Raw genomic sequence first — 25,849 nt, 5'->3', positions numbered from 1 at the left:
TGCCTTCTTGTGCTTCAGACACACCACCTCTTACCCACAAGGAACCCAGAGAGTAGCTTCTTCTGTATTCAGGCCTTTATATATTTGAATACATTTGAAGTCAGATGTGGTGTGTTTCCTCAGTCTTCTCCAGATGGACCCTCCCAGTCTCCTTGTAGATTATAGTTTTTAAACATATGGCAATTCTTGTCAGTTCTTTTTTTCCAGGCACCTGGCTGTTGTTATGTGTTTTTCTTTAAGCCAGAGCCTAAAACTGGACAAGGGTACCCAAATGAGCACAAGTGAGTAGAACAAAAAGTTGTATTTTTTGAGATAAATCTCATGTCACACAACCCTAGGACTGCTATTTGCACTATCTTGTGTCCCTCTTTTCAGAGCAGGAAGAAATTTATGTTTGATATATGTCCTGCAACAATTTCTTGTGAGGTAATGGAAAACATTGAACAAACACAGTATGAAGAAGTTGTAATAGCTAAGTATGTGGATGTGTAACTGACTTTGAAATTCATTGCTTTTATTAGTTTATTATCATAGCAGTCTTGTGGTGATTAAGAGTGTTTCCTGTTCACATGGGAATGACACAGGGGTTACTTGTCCCCAGGAACAGCTATTTCTGCTTCAGCAGGAGCTATCTTTATGATCTGCTTGGAAAACATTATTCTTGAACTCTCCTCCTCATCTGGTCACTAATCTGTTTAGATGTTCAGAAAAATTCACCACTGTGTGAATATTTGGGTGGAGTACACACGTAGGACCCTCTTTTCCATCAAAGTTATCTTTCATTTCTTTGCTTCAATAATTGCCCAAGCCATCTCTTCAAAAACTTTTTCCAGTGACTGTGGAACTAAGATATTTCAATATCTTTTGTCATTTAAAATGTCCACTCTGCTTTGTACAGAAAACAGAAAGAGAGAAATTAAGGAAACTTGGTAGACATGCAAAACCCTCATGCAGAGACTAGTTCTTACCAGGATTAATTTCCTCTCTGAAGTCAACAGATGTGCAGTTCTTCTGTGACCACGATTTATTTCTCTGCTCATAGCTGATGAAGAGGACTCATTTAATTACTGCACACAGTCATCAGGCACTTTCCCCAGTAGCCACATGAAATAGTTCCTGTGGGATTTGGAGGAAGTTACGATGCATTTCTGTACCCCAGTAAGGTTCTTTGCGTTTTCACTTCTCACAAACCTTCTCTGGCTTAGCACACCCAGTAGCATTTCTTTTGACTTGGACCATCTTCAGAGAAGATGAGAAGATTCAGGCTAAACCTCCGTGTTTAAGTAGACCATTTTTTTCCATGGTGTATGTGAGCAATGCCTTTATTTTCACTAAGATTGTCTTTTATAACAATGCCCACGCCTTCTAGCATGAGAGCCATATGAGAACTGCATCTTGGAAAGATTGAGGATGAGAATGAAGACAAGAAATATTGGCAAAGAACCTTGCACTAAAGAAACACAACAAAAAAACTTGGCTATGCTGTGGAAAGTCAAAATGATTAAAAAGTGAGATGTGTCATTTTATCTTCTAGCTACATGCAGCATGTGTTTCCCGTGTCTCGTATTACAAGTGAATGTGAACGAAGGGTTTATGGTAATACCACCAAGGAAGTATGATATCATCTCCCCCACAGGTGGTAAGTCAGTCTTCCAAGGTGTGTTTACATGGTGTGCTTCAGAGCACCAGCACACACATGAGTTACTTAAGCAATATCTGTAATTATGGGAGAGTTTGAGGAATAAACATTGTCTAGCCAGGTATGAGTTGTAAAACACCTTATGGCAAAATATGTGATGCCATTCATCTTATCTCAGTAAGTGCTTGTTAAGGCATGAATGTGATTGAAGGCAAATGAAGCTGATTATGTGGTTTATAAATGCACAGCACGCAGATCTTATGTAATAAGACTAGTCATTAATAAGACGAATAGTCTGGTGGTACACAAGCAAATTTGCTTTTATTTTGACATTTATAAGTCTCTATTTCAGGATACTGGTTTGCTTTTATCTAATTTGTAAACCACAAACAAAATAAATTGTACAAGATTACTAGAGGAAAAGTGAGAAAAATCAGCATCGATAGTACACCCAGCTAGATACATTTGTTTTCATTTTGGGTCATCAGAGGAGTGGATAACTAGAGATTGTTACTGTTACCATTATCTGTTACTGTACCATTATCTGCCCTTTATATTCTTTGTATTTATGTTTATTGAAACAATTCAGTGCAATTAAACGTGATGGAAATAGAATGTGCCTGCTAAATCTATGTGACATTTTGTTATCTTTTGTATTTTGTGTTATCTTAGAAGCTGTGAAGTGGAGTACAAACCAGTAACCTGTATTCATTATGTCACTTTGGTTCTAATGCATGGCTCCAGAACAGGCTCACAGCTGTATTTCTGGATTTTTTTTTTATTTTTTTTTTTTTAGTAAGAAAATGATATATCTGTAAAGTTCACTGCCTGTGGAATACCTTAGATGTTTTTTAGCTAAGATTTTGCTGGCCCATACATGAGGCATTGGACATTACCATTGTGATACCATTGCAACTCCTTCAGCCACAGCCTTGGCCGCTGGCATAGACATACCCTGGGCCCCAGCTGCTGAGAACGATGGTTATTTGAATGGGGAGTGAGGTCATTGAGGTCTGCCACCTGGGCCACAGCAGGTGGTGGTCTCCAGCGTGTCTGCTGGGCCACTGCTGGCTCTGGGAGGCTTCTCAGGGCCATCAAAGCCAGCCCAACAAGATGGTGTTCATTACACGGCTCCGTCGGAGTGCACCACCCCTCGGCATTTCCTCCTCGGGAGCCTAGAGGCAGAAGGGGAAGGCTGTGTATCTCATTGCCATTGCAGCGCTGGTCTCTGTTTTTCTTTGTGGGTTTTCTTTTTTTCACAGTCTGATCCCACTCAAGTGTCTTTGCAGATGTGCTTGACCACCTACAGTCTTTTTGGACTGTTTTCCTTCCTGGCTTTTCATGCTCAGCTATTCATGAAATCTGAACTATGTGTTGATCTCTGAGGCTGTTCCAGCTTCACTTAATGCAGCAATTATTTAAAAAAAGAAGTGGGCAGCAGTTCTGCAAAATATTTGTCCACATTTCTCTTGGATGCTTTCCTTTATTAAGCAGATGAGGGAAGGATCTGGTTTTAGCTAGTTTCCTGGGGAGGCAAGGCACGGGTAGCACTAGCTGGCCACACATACGTGTCTTACTTAATCCTCACAAACCGCTTTTGAATTCACTGGCTGCTCTGGCCAAGAGGCACAGAGATGTATGGGTTCCTGTATGTTCCTCCTATAAACTTCTGTCAAACTGGACAGAAGAGAGATGTATTATCTAGGGCTTGCTTCAGCACATGCTCGTCCTTTAATAGACACAATTCAACCGTGAGACACAAGCAGACAGGGGCAGGTTCATTAGCTCCACAGCTCACACCACTCCTCATAGGACTAATCAAAGCGTGCTTGCTTCTCTTGGCCAGGAGTAAGGCAGTATTTTTGGTGGTGCTAGGGTCTTGAATTTTAAGAAAGTCCTTAATTAGAACATATTTCTCATCTTTCACATTGCCTCTAGATAAGTGTTCTTTATGCTTAGTGCATGCATTGTGGAGCCCTGCAGGGCTTAATGCTGCATCTAATTTTTATGCATGTATGTTTTCTCAGTCCAGCTTTCCACTGAAGGCATTGCCGTAAGGCATTGCTACATCAATCATTCTTCAGCACTCCTTCTTTGCTGGTGTGTCATGTTCTTCCCTTTCATTCTGTGCTGGAGATTCAGTGTTAGTAGCATACAAGTTTTTGATTTTAAAAAAAATAATAATAAAAAAAATTGAAGTGATATTTTACCAGTTTTACTGCCTACATCTCTTTTTTCAGCTTCTATTTATAATCTCTGTTTAATCGGTGGAACTGTAATACTTCTGGAATTTCTTTTCCTTCATCTCATCTCCAAGGAGAAGCCCCCAGTTGTCAGCCAGTCTTTAGACATAGTTTTGCCAGCATCAGGCCCAACTGGGTCGTCATGGGCTGAGGACAGTAGGTCTCCTCTGTCCCAGTCCTCTCCTCACCATGTGTGGGGGACTGCATCTGAGCTGCTGGAGCACCCAGTTCCCAAAGGGAGCGGCCTGGGGACAGCCAGGCCATGCAGCAGGTATGTGCCCGTCTCAGAGTGATGCCGGCATCGCATGCAACTTGGGCAGCGAGCACACCTCACTGCAGTGCAGGGGCAGGTTTCCCAGCACTCTTGTCCTGCAGGGATTCCCACTTTCTAGGAACATTTGAGCCTTTTCTAACCTATTTAAGTCTGCATACTTTGGATACCAGGAATATGCACATTCAGTATTTGGGCCATTGGCTTGGGTTTTCACAGCAGGTGATTTATCCTAAACCTGCCACAGTCAGCCTAGTCTTCATTCCTCACAGTCTCACTCTAGTCAATCCTAAAAGGGTTTTCTTTGTTGTTTGTTCATTTTGCAGTTTATATGACTTTTTTTTTTTTTTTTTTTTTTTTTTTTTTTTTTTCCACTGGGGCAGCAACAAACTCTTCTACAGCTGTTAGAGAGATATTTGCTGCCCGAACCCTGTCTTTTGGACCACTAACTGTGCTAAAGTCAGTAAGGACCCAGATCTAGATGTGTTCAGCTCATCTGCATTTCTTTATAAAAAACCCTCTATTTGTTCTTATATACTTTTATTACAACTTCAGAAGTAGATTAATTGCTTCTAGATTTAGCTGAAGCCGCTGGTGCAGAACTGCTGCCAGTTGGGCCAGTGGGAATGAAAGTGAATGAGATCTGACACTGAGAGCACATGGACATCTTCCCATCTTTTCTCTTCTGCCTCAGTGTGTGAAATCACTTTTTGAGAAGTCCTTATGGACAGAAAGCTCTGTGTTTGATGTCTTTTCAAAAGGAAACGTTTATAAACCTGGAGGTTTCTTTTTTTGCAGTAGGTTTTATACCATGTCATGCAACCCATTTATGGTGTTTTCAGTTCTTCAGTAAGTTCATAGCCGTGATGGAGGAAATCAGTTTTTGCGTGAAAAAATAAAGCAAACAATGACGTGAAATCTAGGTCTGTGCTTTCACCAGAACAAAGCACATATTCTCTTTAGCCCAGCATGACAGTGTAATCACTATTCTTTTTAGGAAACACATCTCTTAGATGGTTTTGAAACGGTAACATTAAAATCTAACAATGACTAAAGAAATCTGTTTAAAAGATAATGATTTGTGCGTTGCAACACTTGCCGTCAGCGACTCTTTAGAAGAGGGGTGAAGTTTCTAACTTGAAAGGAAAGAAGGCAGCTTTGGATTTAGAAGCATCTTAAGGTGACTAAATGAATTACTCATGTTTCATTTACTGACATGTGAAGTAGGAGCTGCTTTTATTAGTGACTGACAGCACAGAGATGGAGTCACCTAGGAAAGCACCTGGTATTCTGATTTACTCATTGTCTTCCTCAACCTGAGAACTGAGAAGCATGGAAAAAAATATTTTCTAACTCTGCCTCAAGCTGTTGCATGCAAAAAAACCTTGCTTTCTCTGGAACATGCTTAGTCCAGCACAAGTCCCCCTCTTAGCACAAGAAGAATAGAAAGAGGCTGCTCCTGACCCCTCCAATGATTTCAAGCTTCCAAAGAGAGTGTTAAAATCAGAGCTTTTCATACGGGAGGGCATAAACAAAAGGAAACGTGTAAAACTAGACATCATAGTAAAAAATTTAGACCAGTTAGATTTGTTGCTTTTATTACCTCTCTCACAACACAGGAGCAAGGGGGCAGTCAGAGATGAAATATGAGCAAATTCCAAATAAATTAAACAAAATGCAATTTATGTGATGTACAGCTGGAACTTGAGACTCATTGCCAAAAAAATAGCAACTAGGCTCAGGATTAAGCAAGACCAGGAAGACAGAATGGACTTCAGTGAGCAACACAAATGTTCACAGGTAATTTGAAAAGGCTCAAAAGCATGTTTAGAAGGGATGTAAAACCTGAGACAGTTGTGAAATTTCCACAAAGCAACCCTTTCAGCATTAAACTTATAACTTCGATGCTCTTCATCCTTTGATCTTCTGAGCCTTTAGGTAAACGTACCTGTCAAACCTCTTTGGTGTTAAGCAACATATTAATTTGCTGGTGTATCAAGGCTGTGCCTAGCTGCTATGGGGTGCTGCAGTTTCATGGACAACATTCTGTCAGTGTCTCATTCATCTTCCTTTTTTTTTTTTTTTTTTTTTTTTTTTTTAATAATTCCTCTCAAAAGACCCGTAATCGCCTAGGGAGAAGAATTCAACCTCTCCTTTATTTTCAAGATTTTAGACAGGTGGGAGAGCCTGTTTCCACATTGGAAATGTTTGTTTTGGGGATCTATTTGGGCAGGATCTAAGTACTTTTAACATCGAGTAAGCTTTGAATAGAGTAGGATGTTGGGGGCTGGTCACTGTTGGCTTCTGTGCCAGTTGGTCACCTTTGGATCTAAGTGCTCACTCTCCAAAAATGAGGGTTTGGGAACTTGCTGGAGCTCTGCAGAAGACATTTATTTACATGTTATTCTGCTTCTGTAATGATGTTAGCTTGCAAGATTCTCCCTTCCGCTTTTGAAGAATCTTTGCTTGGGATGTGCTCTTGGCTCACCCTATGGGCAATTGCATGGTCACTGTTTGCTCCCCCCCTCCATTTTTATCTGCTCCAGGTACAGATCGTTTGAAAGCAGGGGTTGCGTCAAGAAGCACAGAAGGAATCTATGGCTAAGAGAAGATGATTTTTTTTGTTATACGATAAAAAGGACTTGGCTGTGGTCCCCATGCACCTCTGGTAAGACCAGGGTATAGAGGGAAAAGACAAGAGATGTAGATCCACAGCTGTATCATTTGTCACCCACATTATGAAATGTAGACCCAGAAGCCAGAAAGCAAGATGAAAGCTTGCTTTGTCACTTGGGAAAAATACTTAACAAACCATAGTGAGGCACTTCAGACTATCTTATTCATTCTTAAACTGTTTTGTTTCCTTCTAACATGAGCAGTCAAAAAATACTTGAAGTTTTTAAGAAGCACAGTTGCTTTTTGCTTTGTAAATAAGAAACTAACTTATTCAACTGTAGCTGTCTTTGAGATCTGGTTTTTGATTCAATGGAAAAGTGATGACAGGTGTTGTCATGCAGAAATTAATTCTTTCAGCATAACTGTCCAGGTTCTGGAATGATTTATTCTGTGTAAAGTATTTGGCAAAAATAAAATCTGCTTATCCTGTTTAAGCTACAAGGGAAAATAGTTAAACCAAGCAATCCACCCTGTCCGCCTGCGCGATGCCGGTTGGAAATCGGCACCCTCCCCACTATGCCATGCAGTGCAGCGGCTATTAAACTGATACTCAGCAACTTTGCATAATGGGGGATTTTCTCAGTGTGAAGAATGCCAGTGCTTGTTCTAGGCCAGTATCAAAACCATTGTTGTCATTCTTGTTGTTGTTGTTGTTGTTTTTTGCTGCGTTAAAGCAGATTACAGCCTGCTTTACAAAGGTCTTCATTCCCTATATCCATTACTTTGTTCTCATGAGAAGAACATCGTGTCTGCCTGTTATAATAAAGTGATGTACCAGATTATGGTGAAGTTAATCAACGCTGACAGTATAACAGGAGTGATTGCAGCTTGAATTGCAATAAATTTGTTTGTTTATAGTTGGGATTTTGGAACAAACAAAGTGTTTTATAAATCAAAGAGATCTCTCACTGAACTTACCCTATTAAGGAGAAAAACACCTAATAAGTAGAAAAAACAGCTGTTTTGAGAAAGCCATTTATCTTAATTTCTTTTGAAAGAGTTGGTAGGTGAGCATATTATTTATTTCAGCCAATGCAGTGTTGTGATGTTTTAGTTATGTCCCACAGTCCCATAATATCTATTCCACACCCTGACGACATGCAAATGCCAGTTTCTTCACTTCTCTTTTGTTTTAAGCAAATTCACATTCCTCTGGTTTCAGGAAATAATAATAATTAAAAAAAAAAAAAGGCTATCAAACCAGGAGAAAAATGCATTTTCTGAATTCGATTATGTACATACAAATATCATAAATTTCAATCATTATCATGAGTCCGGTCAAACTCACAATTTTTGCATTCTTATGTTGGCAGTTTTTTTTATTATTTATGAGTCCCATCAAGATAGAAACTGTCAGGACAGCTGTCTTGTTTCCATATCTCCCAGATTTGATCCATAATTTGCAACTTGACTCTACATCTACTGATAGTGATTAATTCATATCCTAAATTCTTGTAGCAACTAAAAATCTTAAATGTGTACTGCAGAAAGCAGTGCTCTTATCCCTGATTAGTTAAGAAATATGGAGCTATATTAATGACTCTACGATTCTATGAATATTACTAATGAATTTTAATTCGATGCTTAAGAAGGTTAAGGTAAATGTGCTGTGTTGTTAAGACCCGGGTAAGCCCTGTGCTGACAGGCCAGGCAGGATAAAGAAGGACAAGGGGAAAGCTACACCCCTCTCCAAAAGGATGGCATGGTGTCCCCATGAAGCTTGTTCTCAGGCTCAGCCCCTCTTAGTGCAGTGCATTTTCATTGCTGTGGTGTTTCGTGTTCATTACAAATCTCCGTCGGAGGGAGCCTGTTAAAACCTGCCAGCAGCTCCTTCCCTTGGGCAGCTGCTGAGCCTGAGGTGCTGTGAGCGTGCTGCTTGGTGACTTTGTAGTGCATGCAACCTGTCCCGGCATTGATGAAGCCCTGCCAGGAAAGTGACACTTCCAAAAACACCTTGGCATAGTTTTTAAGATTCTAAATACCTGCATCAAAAGCAGAGGTTCAAACAAACAACCTCCCAGTGGCAGGGCTTCCTTGGCCTTTGGGGGCCAGGCCCACCCTTTTGGGGTGCCATGTGGGGCCACCTGCAACCCCCACCTCCTGCAAAATGTCCCCCCGTCTTCTCCCAGCGCTCCTTCAGTCCAAGCGACTTGGCTTTGCTCACATTCAGCAAGCTCACAGGGGCTGAAAGGGACTGGAGGGCTCTCACCAGCCGGGGTTGGCAGTCCAGAGGAGGGAGGGCAGGGATGTCTCATCCCTGTGCCACGGCATCGCCCTGAGATGCCTGCCCACAGCCAAAGGATGCTGCTTGCCACACACTGGTGCTGTCGGGAGTCTTCCACCCATGTTCATTCAGGACTTGCTCTCCCTTCCCTGAAACAGTGAGATTTGAGATTAGATGTCATGCTCTTTATAATAATCTTAATTGGCAGCAAGCTCAGGGAATGTGGCCTTTTGCATATGAATTAAAAATTGCTGTGGTGAACTCAAGATGGTAGAATTAATAACGTGGCTGTAGAATTAATAAGCATTGTTTAAGCGTGCTTGCAGCAAGAATCTCTGAAAAGTCTGTCATATCATTAGCTGCTTCTTACCACAATTGCATCATACTTTCTTGTTGGTGGAGAAAGATTGATTTTGTAGGCACTTATCTGTGTCCTTTACGTTGGTGTTTCATCCTGTAGAGTTCGGTGAGACCACTGCATGCCCTTACTTCCAGCTGAACAGAGATATTTGCAGATACTGCGTTTAATCCATGCTTGGCGTCATCTTTTGCCTGTGTCATCACCACCAAGCCTTACAATAACATAATCACAACAATTGTGTCCACAGCAGAACTGGTATCACATAGGTAAAATTAGTGCAGCTAGTGCTGGAGCAAGTGTTTGCAAAGCTGGATCTCTGCTGCATGTGTGTTGAAAGGACTGGGGATTTGATCAGTTAGAAAGCAGGATAGTGAGGGAGGTAGAGTTCAATTTGTTTTACAAAATTCTACTTTTTTGAATGAAACTTTATTCAGTTTTATTCAATGTATCAGAGAACAACTCATTGTTTGAATCTGCAGAAATGTGGGATAATGCTAGAAGCTGTTGGCTACCCTCAAAGTTTCACCAAATGGGAGTTTATCTGGAACGAGAGAATATTTATACAGTACAGGTCTGTAACTATGTTTTCATGAGGTCAGTGCAATTTCTGACCTCGTGCTGGTCCAGGGTGAAGGCAACCTGACAGTAATTTGCTCTGAGAAATAGGTGGAAGGCACTGCTAAACTGTGAGCCATGCAGAAGTACAGACGTGGAGGCAGGTGGAAGCTGGAAGCAGTGGCACACCAGCCCTTGTGGGGGCCGGGCACAGGGAAATGCTGACCTAACACATCTGCTTATCAGAGGGATGCTCGTCTCTGTCAGCACTTTTCAACCATGGTTTGTAGTATGTTGGCAGGAGATGCTTTGTTTTACCTAACTCAAAGTGTACTGAACCCAGCAGGAGACTTTCTGGCAATTTCAGTCAGATTTATATTGTGCTCTTAGAGTATGGCTCCTTTCCCATGCCAAGTGCTCAGTTAAAACAATCTAGACTGTTTTACCAAAGGCTGTAGAGCCAGCTGTTCAAATAAGCCTTTGGAGGTGAAATATTAGTGAGGTGTGCAGAAGGAAAGCTGTGGCTCATGTAGTTTTTGAGGATGACTTTCGTGAGCCACCTCTTTGCAAGCGAGCGGCAAGCGAGCCTACCTCGTGGTGGACGTGGGCTGGGGGCACGTGGAAGGGGCCCCTCTCTCCATCCCACCAGCGAGCCCACGTTCCCCTAGGGCACAGCAGTATAAACTGCTTCAGAGAGGGCACGGTGAGAATCCGCCTGCAGTTTTTGATTCTGTAATTTTGGTTTATTTCTAATGTACGTTCTTGGTCTACTGGGGGTGAATGGGTGATATGGGTTGAAAGAGTGAAGCTTACAAAGCTTCTTTCTGCCTTTTTAGCTAAACCATTTTCAAGTCACATGCTTTCTTAAAACCACTTCAACTACATATAAGCAAGCTCAGAGATTGAGAGATATGTGAAAGAAACATAAATTCTCTCCTTTGCTGGAGACTACCTACCTGTGGCTTTTTTTTCCTGCCATCTCCCCTTATGGATAGCTTCTTTATAAAGAGTGAGAAGGAAAACAAAACAAAACAAAACAAAAAAACACCTACTGATTAAGCACAAAACACATTTCTGATTTAGAAAGAAAAGAATTACTGCAATGCAAGCTTAGTCAGCTATGGAGAAAAAAAAGTAAATATTTGGAAAAAGAGCAGATCTAATTTTTAAGACCTCTCTATTTCAGTTGATTTCCAAAACAAAACCTTAAAACAAATCCCACCAAAACATCACAAAAGAAAGTGCAAGAGATATTATTAATGAGATTGTATCTGCTGAAATTGGCCAACTACTTACATAGGTTACTGAAAGAAATTTGATGCTTAATTCTTTCAGACAATTTAGATGTTGCCAGAGGTGGTGTTCCACCTGCCTACAGGAAACTATCTGCAAATTTACATCTTAAAAAAAGTTCTAAAAATTGTATTAATCATCTCATTTACAAGCTACTGGTACTATACATGTTGCTGCAGATTAAATAGCCCATTGGCTGGGTTTCAAATAGTAGAAAACAAGGCTCTGCTCTTGTGAGATGCTCTCACATCTTCCCTTTCTGTCATGATGATTAGGCTGCTATTTACATTCTTTTTATCACATCTGGAGCCCTCAGCAGAAGGGATTGCTTGGCCCTGCAAGATTCAGATTGAAATGGGTCCGATGACAATCTGATGGACATATATCTTGTTTTCATGCTGGCATTTATGTCTATGCGGGCAAACAAGTTATTGTGGTGGTAAATCAGCTAACTAGAGGTTATAGGTCATGGTCACGTTATTGTCTTGTGCTATATCATATAAGCTACCTGAGAAGGATAAGGCCCCTTGCATTTCCTATGGTTATCGCAGGGTAAAACCATATAAACATTGGCAGGTGCAGTGGAGTAGTTGGTATGTTACTAATTCAGGCCTGGCTTCAGTCTTGGTACCTCTTGGTACCTTATCTTCACTCAGGAAATGCTTTTCTCCCTCTTTTCACATCTTTAGGTCTGCATCATTTAATATTACCAGTTATGGATCACAAGAAGTATTACACGTTAATGCTCCCACCAAGATGTGTTACATGCAGTTTGCTAAGATCTTTGTATAAAGGTTACACAGAATATACGAGCACAGCAAAAGTGGGGTATAACGATAAGGCTGTCAAGATTTCATGACACCACCTTGCTGTAAACAGGGACACCACCAAGAGCACTGAGATGCTTCAGACAACCCCCTCAGAAACCCTTTTTGCACCCCATTAGTTTTCTAGAGGAGAAGGGCCATCAAGAAAGACGTGGGCATAGGGTGCCATCAGACAAACAGGTGACAAACATGACACAGGATCTACAGGAGACACATACCCTTCTGGGTGGCATCTGGAGGCCAGGAGACCCAGAACATCTCAGATTAGAAAGTATGGGCTTAATTTACTCTCTTTCTAGATGGCTACACTTCTGTCAATTCTAAATGTTAATATCCCTTACCTTGGCATATTTCCTATAGTGACAAATCAGGGTATTTACTGTGTCACAAAGTATAGGAAAAGTGACATCTTTGGAGGACATCCACAGCAACAACTTTGTCTTTCATGAATGGTTCGTGTACGGTACTTCAGGATCATAAAACGTACACAAATCTTCAATCTTATATGCAAATACAGGTGTTTCTGACTGCATTTTTTTTAATATATATCTTTGAGGAAACCCTTTGGAAAATATTGGCTATTGTGCATTTAATTCTTGCTGCCCAGCACCGTCTATTTAACCTCTGTTCTTTTCCTCCCTTTTTTTTGGGGGGGGGGAAGGAGGAGTGAAAGTATATTTCATTTTGTTATTCTGAATTGCATCCAGTTTGCATCAGGAAAGCGTGACATTTCACTCACAGTAATAGTTCTGTCTCAGACAGGAAAGTTTACTGTTGTTGAAACTCTCTTTTCAAATGTGCATAAGCTACTCCTAGTTTATGGAACAATGAAAAGGAAACCATACTGACTCCATCTGAGCACAGAAGTTCTAAAGATGAAAAGCAAGCAAGTAAATACAGATACATATGAAGAAATGTGATGACTGTTTTGTTTAAAGATCATATTTTCTAAGATCCATAAGGAAGCAGAAAAAAAAAAATAAACTGAGATATCTAGAAGCCAGCCTGCCTGGAGGAGCAGATCATTCATGAAGTTCCGAAAATATTCTCTGTGGAAGGGCGGTTATGGAAAGTATAGAAAGAATAGTCATTGCTGGTGCCTGCTACAGACTGTAAATAGGCAATGCAGAATAAAACTGGGATGGTAAGTAGACAAGAAGGAAAGAGGAGAAATGGTTATCAAACACTCAGTATTAGTTGTATCCAAACTCTAGTACCTTTCTGTTGATATGAACATGATCTGAGTGGTGCTTCCTAAGAGATTTTTGCATTTTTTGAAAATATTTATTTATTTATTTATTTATTTATTTATTTATTTGATGGGAATCTATGGGAAGGCAGAGCTCATACAGACAGTAGGTAGCTGAGAAAGTCTGGACTGGAGAGTTTTCCTCTCCTCACTCATGTCATTAGTGGGCTTATAAACACGTTCTATTTGCTTGGAAAAGACTGCTGCTGTACACATCAAGTTAACTGAACCACAACGTCGCAAAAAAAATTGGTTTAACTATGGAGGGAATAAACCTCATGCGCAATTTGCAGCAGACCAAAATGAAGAAGGCTGGGATGCAAAAAGGTGATCTATAGCTTTGTAGTACAAAGTGTGAAAACTCTCTCTTCCATTCTGCTCTGTTCTACCTAATCTTCACTACTGTCATGCCCAGCTGCCACATTTTCAGATCACAGATCAAAGACTATGTTATACCCCATTTGCTCTGCTCCCATCCAGGCCTTTTCTTCTAGTCTAGTCTCTATTTTACTGCTACTCAGTTCTTCCAGCCAAGATTTTAGTCCAACTGTTGACCTGAATCACTCCTGAACTACTGTAGTGCCTTCTGCTTAGCCTCTGTGTTTCTCTTTTTTCCCCAAATCATATTTGCTTCTTTCACCCAATCTGGGCAAACATACCCTCCAGCCATGCACGTGCACACATTTGGCTTGCTCCTGGGGCTATCCTTGATTTTTGCATCCTATTTAAAAGCTTTGTTTTTATCTTTTAAGACCCTGAAGATAAATATTCCTTGGCACCTCTTTTTGTTTCTTCATACAGTACCCATCTGCTACAAGTACTTCACCAGGTCTCCTTTTCCCCTCTTGTCCTTCATGCAAAACTGAGAAAAACAAACCAAACCGAAACAAAAAGAATAAAGTCTGTACGTGCTACTCTCTTGCACCTCAAGAAGAAGCAAATTTCAGTCCAACAATTTCTGAATACAGAATTGAGAGTTCTTGGAAAACTGCATTACAACATTCTCTTTCACTGGGTACTCATTAGGGCCATAAAGACCTAGCATGTGGGCAAGTGCTGATGAACCTGCTTTATCTCTTTCAAGTGCATAAAACTGTAAGAAATTGTAACAAATACCCATTTACTCATTCAGGGCTAGCAGACTTGAAAAATCATAAACCTCATTTCCATGCAACATTGTGCAGTGTGCTTTACATGCAGCAATAAACTGTGCTATACCTTCTGTGTGAGCTGAAGGTACAAAAGCAGAGTCAATAAGGATTCCCATTAGCCTGCAGCTCCATTATTCGCTACTGCTTTTTGGGCATAGTCTCTGTTACACATTCCATCATTAATATGGAAGAAAAAGTGCTTATTCTTGGAAAATGCCCTTCACTGTTCCGAATGACTGTGATCACCAGCTTGGAGATCCTAATTGCAGCCTATTAGGAATAATGAGATTTGCATGGTAGAAGCCAGAGAATTACACGGATAAAGGAAAAAACTCACGACATGAAAGGTTAATATAAACATATACTGCCTGAGAGTGCAAAGGACACATCAATTGGTGGCTCATTACTGCGGACTGACCCATGGGTAAGAATGTCACCCAGCTCAGAGGCTTTCCCAGGAAGTTTGGCTGCAAAAGTTACAAAAGATAAGGACATGCTTGTGGAAACCGCTAAATTAATGAGAGCTGAAAGTTGTTTGAAATATCCCGATGACCTCACAGATGGGATGCTTATTAAGGTATCTGCATCAGTCTCTTTTTTTGTCTAACAGACTGTTGTAAAGCTTTGCTGAGGCGTAGCCAACAGTCCGTGAAGGTGTCTCCATGCTTTCTGACATACCAAGGGATTTTTTTTTTTTTTATTTTTTTTTTTGCATGAACTCAAAATGAAAACCAACATGCATATCCAATTTTTGTTTGCAGGCATATCTGTGGAATAGCACAGGCGAGGCAGTCAACTACGATTACTTCATCAATGCAGAGGCTGCCCACTACCTACGTGCATATCTGCTCGAGTGCGCTGGTCAGGAGCCAACTGCAAATTTAGGTCTTGAAAGTCTAAAGAAAAGCGCTTTATGTGCAAGGGTCCCATGAAGGCTCCATAACGCAATTAAGCCACATTTTAACAAAAGGCTAGCCATTTTGCTGCTGCATGACATGAGTAATTAAAATATCATTTAAAAAAAAAACAAATGAGTGTTCTCTTCCATTCTCAGATATTGTTTGAAAAAGATTAAGGGCCAGGAATATGTTTTTTGTTTGTTCCAGGGTTCTCTGAGAAGAAATCTCGGGCGATGAAATAACCCAACAGCAAAACATGTCTACCCAAGCTCCTATGCAAAGCCATCAGCTTAGCGGCTAATATGCTCATAACTTAAAGAGTAGAAAAAGTTATTTCCCTCCCTACTGGAAAGAAATAGCCTTTCCAGGTGCTTGTAAGTGTGAAGGTGTTGTACGAAAATCTAGGCACAGAGGAGTTGGGAATGCACAAACCAATACGTGGGTTTTGGCTGTAGTGAAACAATGCTGCAATGACACAAAATTGTGGCTGGTCAACTGAAAGGGTGAGAAATGGCAGTAGCTTAAGAAAAGGGGACCTATAATTCCAGCAATACCTAATAATGAGAAATATAAGCTTGAGAGGGAAAAGATTATGTAAGGTGTGTCTAAAGGAGCAGATTTCAGTGACTTTGTTTCAGCAAAGTTGACTGCTCTTAATAAATCGCCATGCGACACAACTGTTGTAGTGCTTTTGGCCAGATTGTGCTCATTATATCCTGTGAGACAGAGGTCCAGTGGATAGCACAGACCCTGTTCATTCTCCTGGGTTGTGATGGGGTTCATGGTTGCTATGAAATCCATCGTATGAAAAATACATGGTTGGGCAGTGAGATGTGGCCTGCGACAAGGGATTCGGTAATAGACCAAGCACTGCCAAATCCCACTAAAATGTTTGGCAACCTTTCTTTAAGAGCTTACATTCTGATTTAAGAGCCTAATTTTAGGTTCTCAGATGCAAAATTTTACCCTCTCTCTTCAGGAAAATAGCAAAGGAAACCAAATTAGAGATGTTGTTTACAGCACCAGTTAGGTCTTTCTGTGGCCCCACCAGCCCATAAACCCCTCCAGTACGTACCCTCTGACCTTCTGGCAATTTTCTTGCATCACCAACAGAAAGGAGCCCAACAGTAAGCCACAGCAACAAAAACACCCTGTTGTGAAATTCCTTTGCTGATTCCCTTTGCCTTTCCCATCAGACCTGTTACTTTTCAGAAGCCCCACAAAAATCTTTGTTGTTTTAGCTGGAGTGGATGGGAGCCCTCCCTGGTGATGTGTTGGGTGCCCTCATCCTCTCCCCACCCCTTCTGCCTTCTACAGGCTCTGTCCTGAATTAAAAGCCCAAAGAAACCCACGAGTGGTGATTAAAACCAAAATCAGCTCCACTTGGACAGAACCATTTGAATGTGGGTGGAGAGGGTGGGCAGCGAATCCCAGGGAGCCCAGTTTCCAGAAAGTACACTTAGGAGTGGGAAAACTGTTACAAAACCTTATTCTGGCTGAGATGATGTTCTTGGGTCAGTTGGTTTGTTGGTCAGCAAAGGTCTGCAAGTTTGCAGAAAGTGCTCAACTTCGCATGCTCCTTGCAGCTCTTCCCCCTCCCTGCTCTCCCAGCAGCCGTTCTGGGTTAGTAGTGGTGCTTCCATCCAAGCATAATGAACACCTTGGGTTAAACATCAATTTTTCACATCCTGGAACATCAATATCCAGTAGATTTTTACCCTACATGCAATGAGAAGTATGTTCATTTTGTAGATTTTTTATTCCTGCAAACAAATCTGTTTTATAAAGTATTATTATGTAGGAATACATCATGATATTGCCTTGACTTTTCCAATATGCTAAAAATGCTTGAAAATCTAGTGTGCTGTGTCTTTTGAGACCCCTATAATTAGGGGGAAAAGAGCTAGTCAATGGTTATTCTTGGAAGTTACTGAAGTGAGTGAGGAAAGGGCATAACTATTCATGCTGGAAGCATGTCATTTCCAAGCAGCCCCAACTCTTCTGCTGTGGGACACAATATACAGCGAGAGTGGCTGTGTGGTGCTGGGGAGTTCTCAAATTATTCAAGTTCAGCAAAGGTTGTAATTCAGTTTCTGTAACTCAGTGCTGGATCTGAACTTCTGAACTCCATATTGCCTTGGGTTTGTCTCCTGCCTGTGTGCCCATGTGCAGCTGCGGTACCATTACGTTTCCACTTTCCCTAGCGTGCTGTCATGTGATTGTATTCTGAAATGAAATGGAAAATTATTTATTGTGATGGATGAGTTTTTTTCTCTTCTGTGGATGGATGTAAATCTAGGGCAATTTCCCATGCTCTTGCAAACAGATTTCACTCAAAAAAAATTATCTAGAATAAATAAATGAGAAAAACATTCCAGAATGCTAGAAAAATAGGAGCATTTCTCTTTGCCTTCCTGTGTTGATCCAACAGGTTTTTGCTGAGGTTGCTAATGACTGTGAAATGTCTTACACATAAGTTCTCCAACCCCCCTGCTGCAATTATATTTCATAATTCTGTGAAACTGAATACACGAATGACATTACAATAACAGTCAAGTAATACCACTGAATTCTCAATGTGAAGGCATCCTAAGTTCAAGACAACTCCTACAAAGAGCTGTTTCACAGAACTGAATTGCCTGTGAAACATGAATTCAGAAGGAATTGAGGATAAATCTCATTGTGAATATTGCTTGACTGGTAGTAAAGCAGATAGCCATTCAGGAGATAAACTATCCAAACAACGAAATAGACAGGCTATTCTGGTGTTAAATGAGGCACATATTAAGTATACATCATTTAAATTACTAAATTTACAGTAATTGATGTTGTTCTAAGTTCTTATTTTATTCTGATATTCTCAGAGGATGAATTTCTGCCAATCCTATCCACAGACCCAAACATTTTTCTCCCGCTGGGACTCTGTAATTTCATGACGTGTGAGTTTCTTCGTGTGGAAGAGCAACTTAGTTCTTTGTCTTGCTATTTCAGACCATACAATTTTAGGGTGTGTAGCTCTGTCTCGTGTATAGCCCATACCATCGTTGGTCTCCACCAAGGCTTTAAGTATTGTGGTGCAAATCACAATAAATAAACACTGCTCAGAAGGAAAGAACTATCAGCAGCTGGGTTTTCACTTTGCCTCATTCATCTAGCGAGAGCTTAGCTCGTTCATGACACAGGAAAGTTAACGCGATGTGAGTGACAAGGAGAGTTCATCCTCAGCAGAGGATCTCAGATGATGTGGCCAACATACTAAGACCGGGACAGATTTCCTCCAAAATGTTGGCAGACACAAAGCTCTTAAAGCCAGAAAGATATCCAAGGGCTCATGTGGGACCGATAAGGAAAAAGTTCAAGTGTCTGGCATTTCTGGAGAGTTTCAAAAATTTGGGAAGTCCTCTCCAGTGGTTCCTATCAATCCCGAGTGCTGATTTTTGCTTCAGTATTTTCTTTTTCGAGTCAAAACAGAAAAGGGCGATAAGATCTTTCAAAAATGTTAAACCTCCTGTTCTGTTACTCAAGAAAATACTAAGAAACAAGAAAAATAAAGGATGATGATTTATTTGTGATTTTTCTGCCTGGTGCTATCTGAAGTGTCCATCAGCACTGGCCAGTGCACTTCCCAGGGGCTGCTTGGGGGGCCTGGGAAGGGGGCAAAGGCAGACTTTGCTTTTTCCCTCTTGGAACAAAATATAAAAAAGCAGGACCCTACAAGCAGGGTAAGGTGGCAGAAGAGGCAGTAATCAGTCTCCAGTTTGGCAGGCAGCAGCGAACTTTGCATCTGGCAGGGCATTGCAAGCCTGTCGCCGCAGCTCCCGGTGATTAATTTTGAGGATAACGACCTCCAGAGTGCTGCGACCTGTGGCAGTGTGGCTGATGGGCTCCCCTTCAGATTGAATCACAGCACGATGGCTGAGTTGTTTTTTTAACCCTAACAAGACCTGTCATTAAACGTTACCGCAGCTTGGCTTTTCCCCTTTGTTTCTTTGCTGGTCCCCCTCAGCCCGGGCCGTGAGCAGCGCTGCGGCCGAAAGTGCCCAGCAAGAGCGATGAACCGTGGCTGGCAGGAAGTGCACTGAAGAAAGCTGGGAAGCAACGCTCTGTGGTGTTTCCTATGCTCTGCCTGCTGGGATTGCAGGAAGATGTGAGAAACCCAGTACTTCTGCCAGTCCTCTAGCAAGGGGGAGGTAGCCCGATTCTGTGTCTCTTGCTATGTAGGGCACCTCCTCATGAAGGGAGGATCAGGGTGCTTTGGGTTTAAGTTTGTCGACGTTTTGTAGCTCCATTAGTAACCTGATGACTTCAGCTGGCAAAACAGTCTCTAATGAGGCTAGGATATTTGCTTGTTAGTTAGCAGTGCTTTAAGGTATTGCTTCAAAATGACAGAATGCACCATTTCAGAAAGGGCTTCCTGCTGTGAGGAGCGCTACTTTCTTGGGTATTTACTTTCCCATCTCACCTCACCACAAGTATCGATAATTATTTCTATTGCATGTTTATCAGCAAAAAGCTGAGAGTGAGCTGAGAATGCAGAGAATTACCAAAAGGCAGCAAAGCCAATAGAAATATTTCCTGTGGGCATTCAAATGTGCCTGTAATCAGCATGAAGCACCAAACACAGCACAGAGAATCATTTCTGTATAGAAAATGCCAGCACCTGAGTGGAAGCATTTGAGGTTTGTTGTGTTTTTTGTTAGTTTGTTTGTTTTTTACTGGGAGTTAAAAATACGTGATTATTTTTTAACCAAAAAACGAGGAGCCTGGAGTCACTTGGCACAGATCCTTCCCATGCAACATCCTCTCTCCCCTTTTCCCCCTCCATTCCCCGGAAAAAGGTTTCACAGCTCTGCAGTGGCTTTTTGTGAGCTGCTGCTATTCTGTTTCCCTCTTACAAGAGCACTGCTGAAGCTCTTAATTGAAGGGGAGAAGATAAATGTACTCTGCTCATGACTAGTTCAAAAAAAATTTCCTCAGAAACACCTCTTTACTTTGTAAAAACTGGGTACAGCAAAGGTGTGACCACGTCAGGCAGCATCCAGCTGTAACTGGGAGCTGGACAGCTATTGCCTGTGCCTCTGGGGCCTCTGGAAGTTTCATTTCCCTTTTAGGACTCAATTGGTGCTTATTAATGAGAGGAATCCTGTTTTTCTGTGCTTTCAATATGCTTCTTACACTGTCCACAGGCTGCAAGAAATATGAGTCCATGTTTTTTATCCAGCTCACACAGTTCCCTACGTCTTCTAAACATTTGCAGTGTGTTTTGTCCTATACTTCTCCTGACTTCTGCTCTTTCCTCCTTTGGACACACCTCAAGTAAATCAAGTTCTAGAAGCAATGATGATCTAAAGGTGCTCCTGCTGACATGGCTTAAATTGAATTAAGGCAATGATTTACAAATCAGAAACATTTTTTTTTTTCTTTTAATGGATGAAAATATTAGCTATAAATTCCAGAGTTCTTCTGGTCTGTGCCCAGTTAAGTATGTTAAGTAAGCTTTTGCTCTTTTCCCTGATTTACAGTTGTGCATGACGATCTGCAGAGTACATCTGTCTACAGCTTTATTATCCAGTAAATTTCATCTGCATGGTTCATTGGTAATTAAGGTAATAAACACCCTGGAGTCACCAGTTCACCCAACTAATTTCAGTGAGAGAAAATAAACAGTCCAAAGAAGATCCAAGGAAAACATGTACAGCCACTGAAGACCCTTTTACCTTTTCTTTTACTTCTTCTCATTATTTTTTTTTTTTGCTTATTTATTTATTACCACATCCACCCAAGGCCCAGATTTCTTACTAACTGGATCACTGGAGCCATTCCTTGTAAAAATGTTTCCAGCATTGCAAAGAACAAATGCAGACACAGCAGAGATACTGGGGAGTGGTGCTGTTGCTCTCCACCCCTGATCTGCACTGCCCACCCACAGTGCTCCTCTCCCACCCACCCCATCATTATGCCCAGTCCCGACCATCAGCCTGAGACTTGCCCCTGGAAAGCAAGTTTAGATGACAAAAACCATAACAGCTAGCATATACCTGAATGCCTTTTGTTTGCGAAACTGTACTGGCATGACAAGTCTTTGGGACAAGTCTGGAGCTGCAGCATCGGGCCTCTACAAGGCTTTTCTGGGTACAAGGGAACAGCTGAGGCTGGACATCTTGTGTGAGATACTTCCAAGCTAAGAGAAGTTGCCATCACCAGATCAGAGTTGACAGCCAGCTGGCTGAGGCATCTTACCTTTGCAAAATCAGCAACCCACCACATTTAAACGGCCCAAATAGGACCATAAAATCAGTCACTGCAGAAAGAAAATGTCTCTGCCTTTCTGCCCAGGCTACAGCCCCCTCTGTGAGTTCAGCAATGTGCAGGGTTATTCATCATCTGCTCCCCTACAGGGTCATCCCACTCCAGCAGCTTGACTGCAATTTCACATTCAGGGTGGACCTCCACATCAGCTCTCACTTTCCACATCTCTTCCAACATCACATCTTCCCACATTTCTCCACTTCATGAACCACTTATATTTTGAAATTCCCTCAACAAAAAGTCAGCATTTTTACACGTCATGCCTCTTAGGCATTAATCCCACATGTCTAAGTATTTAAATTGAAGTAAAAGGGTAAGCCTACTGATTTCTATTCTTTCTATTTTCTTATTTCTTCTCCCCTTCTACTCTTTCTCAGTTCTCAGAAGTTATTAGTACAGATGTTAAATAAAGCTGTTTCCTAGTATCTTTCATGAAGAATATATGTTTTAATAGAAAGAAGCACATAACTGAGTACTTTGTCCACTATGAAGAAATTGACCTGTGGATGTATTTCTGCCATTGCTGGCTGTCCAGAAAGACAACATCCATTTAATTTTAATTTCCTGATAAGAAGTATCACTTTGCAATATAGTTTTATGCAAAGGGCTTACATATAATATAATAATATAATGTAATATATAATAGTTACTTTCATAGTAGTATTACCTGAATACTGAAGGAGGTGTTGCCTAATGAGCTCTCCCAAACCTGGCCAAGCCCATGCTGGGGCTGGCTGTGGAAGGGGTGAAATCACACAGGACACCCTGTCCAGAAACACTGCTCTTTGCCAGAGGGGTGGCTTAGGCCACCTTGCAGTGGACTGCAGGAGTAACACAGCATCCACAGGGTATAAAGATAGATCAGAGCCATCTCTGCTCATCTTCGCTTTTTTGTGTGCTTTCTTCATGCCTGTAAGAGGCATAGCAGATTCCTGCATTGTGCATTACTTGAAATATGTTCTACACAGAGACAGAATGTCTTAGCGTGTTAAAATTATTTCAGACATTTTTATATGAAAAAAAGGCTCAAAACTAATCTGTAATACTTTACCATTTTATCACCAGGTTAGTTCAGGACTTGGCATGAGTGGCATATCTCTGCAGCCTTTTAACAGGCAGGAGTCTATTTGCACAACTGCTGCATTGGATGATTGCCTGTGTGTTGAGGGTGAGTGAGGAAACTGGAATTCAAACCTAATTCCTTTCCTTTGGAAAGTGGCTGCAGACAAGGGGGCATGAGACCAGCAGGTTTTTAGCCACCTTCCTAATCTCTTAAGCCAAAAGTTGTTGAAATAAAGCAGAGCTGCTCAAAATGTGATGGTCTGGGTTTTCATGAAAATCATTTTCTGCTTGGATGGTTCTTCAGGGTCACACCCACTAATGCTGCTCAGGGTTTCAGGCTGGGATTAGTACAAAATCTCAGAAAGGCAACTGTAGCCAGAATGAGACAGAAGGCTTTATACCATGAAAACCCATTGAGCTTCAGATTTGTTCCACCTAAACTCATAAATTTCACATCTGAATGTGTCTGGATGAAGACCAGCTAGGTTTCCTCAGCACTCAGCTGAAAATTACAAGGGATCCCAGCTGCCCTTGTCTCCTGTAGCACGTTAAATCAGACCAAGAGGTACTGGGCCAGGCCTGACTGATCCTATTAATACTACTCTCTGGTGAAAGATTCCTTCTACAGGAGAATCAGGAGAACAATTAAAAAAAAAAAAAAAAAAAAAAAAAAAAAAACTTATTTTACTGCTTTTGTTTGCTTGTTTGTTTATTTAATTATTATTCCCCTAGTTTATGCCCTCCTTTTGTTTAAGCATCTAGCTGTTCTGGCACTTATGCCAGTTTGTGTCTGATGTGCACTTCAAAATATTTTCCTTTAGTCTTCCGAGGTTTTTTGTTTGTTTGTTTGTTTGTTTCCCTTCTTTTCATTAGTGAATGCTCCATGTAAGGGCAGCACTGTATTCTCTGGATGCCATCTCCCAGCAGTGGCCCATGTTTAAGGGGCCCCTCAGTGAATGAGCTGATGTGGCACTTGTCACAAGACCTAACATGGGGCAGGCAGAGACACTACAGATACTACCTCTGTGCTTGTTCTCTGAAGCCTGGCCTGTGAAGAAAAACAGAAAGTTTTTGATAGGTGAATAAATATTGATGTTCTACCTTTGGGTAGACCTGAAGGTACCAGGCTGACATACAGCCTGTGTAGGGCTGGTCATTAGGGCAGGTAAAAGTGCTGTCTCCAGAAGGTTTTTTATACAGTGAGGTTGTATCTTCACTGAACAAGAACTTTACGTTTACTTTAGAAAAAAAATCTGACATGCACAAAATATTCTGTAGCTTTCAATACGAGAATGGTGCAGTTTAAAAATGTGAATGAAAACTTAAAGAACACATTTCTGTGGGGGAAGAGAAAAAAAAAAAGGCATGTAATGACTGAGATTAGAATATATCCTACTACTTAGAAGACATCTGTTTCCTATTTGTATGCAGCATATTCTGTTCTGTACAGATGCCACACGGTACATCAAGAGGTTTCTTCGCAGTTGTCAAAAAAGATTGAGCAAAATTTCACATATCTGAATTAACTTTTGTCAGACTCTATTGTTTCCTCCCCCCATATTAGCTGAAAAAAAAAAATCTTAAAAGCTTAGAGACACTATCTTGGCAACCGAGATGTGATTTTATAGGGGTAAATGGAACTGCAAATGAACTGAACGCCTTGTCACAGTGATTCACACAGGCCGTACTCATTTGGTGACTTGTCGGTTAGAGCCTGTAGGCAGTATCACAGCACAGACAGCAGATACTGGAGAATCACAACCTTTCAAAGCTCTTTACTCACTTACTGGTGGAGGGCAGAGAAATTCCTGGTAAAGCGCATAAGGTCTGTATGCTGGTTGGCTGAGCTGATACAGCAAATGCTGTGATGATCGTATACAAAAATGGGTGGGTGAGTCATGACTTCATGTAAAAATGATTAAATTTTAGAGTGAATAAAAGGTGGTGAACATACATATTCCAGGAACAAAGACCTGCTACTTACAAATGAAATTGCAGGCTCAGAAGACAGTATTTGGGAGAGCCCTTAGAGAGGACCCATGCCAAGAATTTTACTGAGAGAGCATGAACTGTATTTTGGTTTTCCTTAAAAGTGCTTGTCCAGTGGGTTTCTGAAAACTTCCAACATCCATAATTAACGTGTTCCATGAGTTCAGGACTCCAGTGAAAAAGGTATTTCTTCCCCCCAATATATGACTGAAATCTTTGCTGTAAATTAAGATAATTTCTCCTTATCTTTCTCAGAGCAGAGAGAAATGTTTTTGTTGGTACAGCTGAAATGACCTAACAGCATTAAATTATTACTTCCTATTTAGCTTAGAATCAACTTCAACTCCAGCCTTCCTGTTTTCTCTAAGCAGTTAACTGCATTTGATTTTACTTTCCTAAGTGTCATGTACTGTCATTTATTGAGTGTGATTCTTGTTTTTGGATTTTGCTCTTTCTGATTGCTCACATTCAGTTTGAAATCTTGCTCCATTCTCCAAAATGCTTTAAAAACATTAAAGCACAATATGTCACCATTTAGCCTCCTCTCTCTTCACTGTCCTCGAAGTTGTTCACTGGAGCTGTGCTCAGGAAAACCCTTGCTGGAGTATATATGTGCCAAAACCTTGATAAACCTTGATAAAAAGAGATTCTTCTTCTTCTTCTTATTATTATTATTATTTCAGCTGGGGGGCACATGATGTTTATACCATTGTCTATTTCCTTGCTTACATGAATATTATGTGGAATGCTACATAAATCTTTACTGACTTCAAGAGGCATCTATGTCTGATGCTTCCAACCTATCCACGAAGCCAGAGACTCTGTTCTTCAGATACATATGCCAGTCATTTTTAGTCTTCTGAGTATTTGCAAACTGATCATATAATCATTTGTTCAACAGGTTTTCTTGATATTGGGGTTAGGATCACTGGTTTACTGCTTGCCAAGTCCTTTACAAAGACATCATTTCTGATGCTTGACTTCTCCTGACAGAACAGACACTCTCACTGCCTTTCATCTTCAGAGGCACCAGTGGTTTTCTTTCAAGTATCATTGAAAAGGAAAAATATCTACAGTACTATCTTCAAAACATTTGAAAAA

Source organism: Oxyura jamaicensis, chromosome 3, assembly GCF_011077185.1.
Source record: "Oxyura jamaicensis isolate SHBP4307 breed ruddy duck chromosome 3, BPBGC_Ojam_1.0, whole genome shotgun sequence".
NCBI classification, from domain to species: domain Eukaryota; kingdom Metazoa; phylum Chordata; class Aves; order Anseriformes; family Anatidae; genus Oxyura; species Oxyura jamaicensis.
This window is presented reverse-complemented; position numbering follows the sequence as displayed.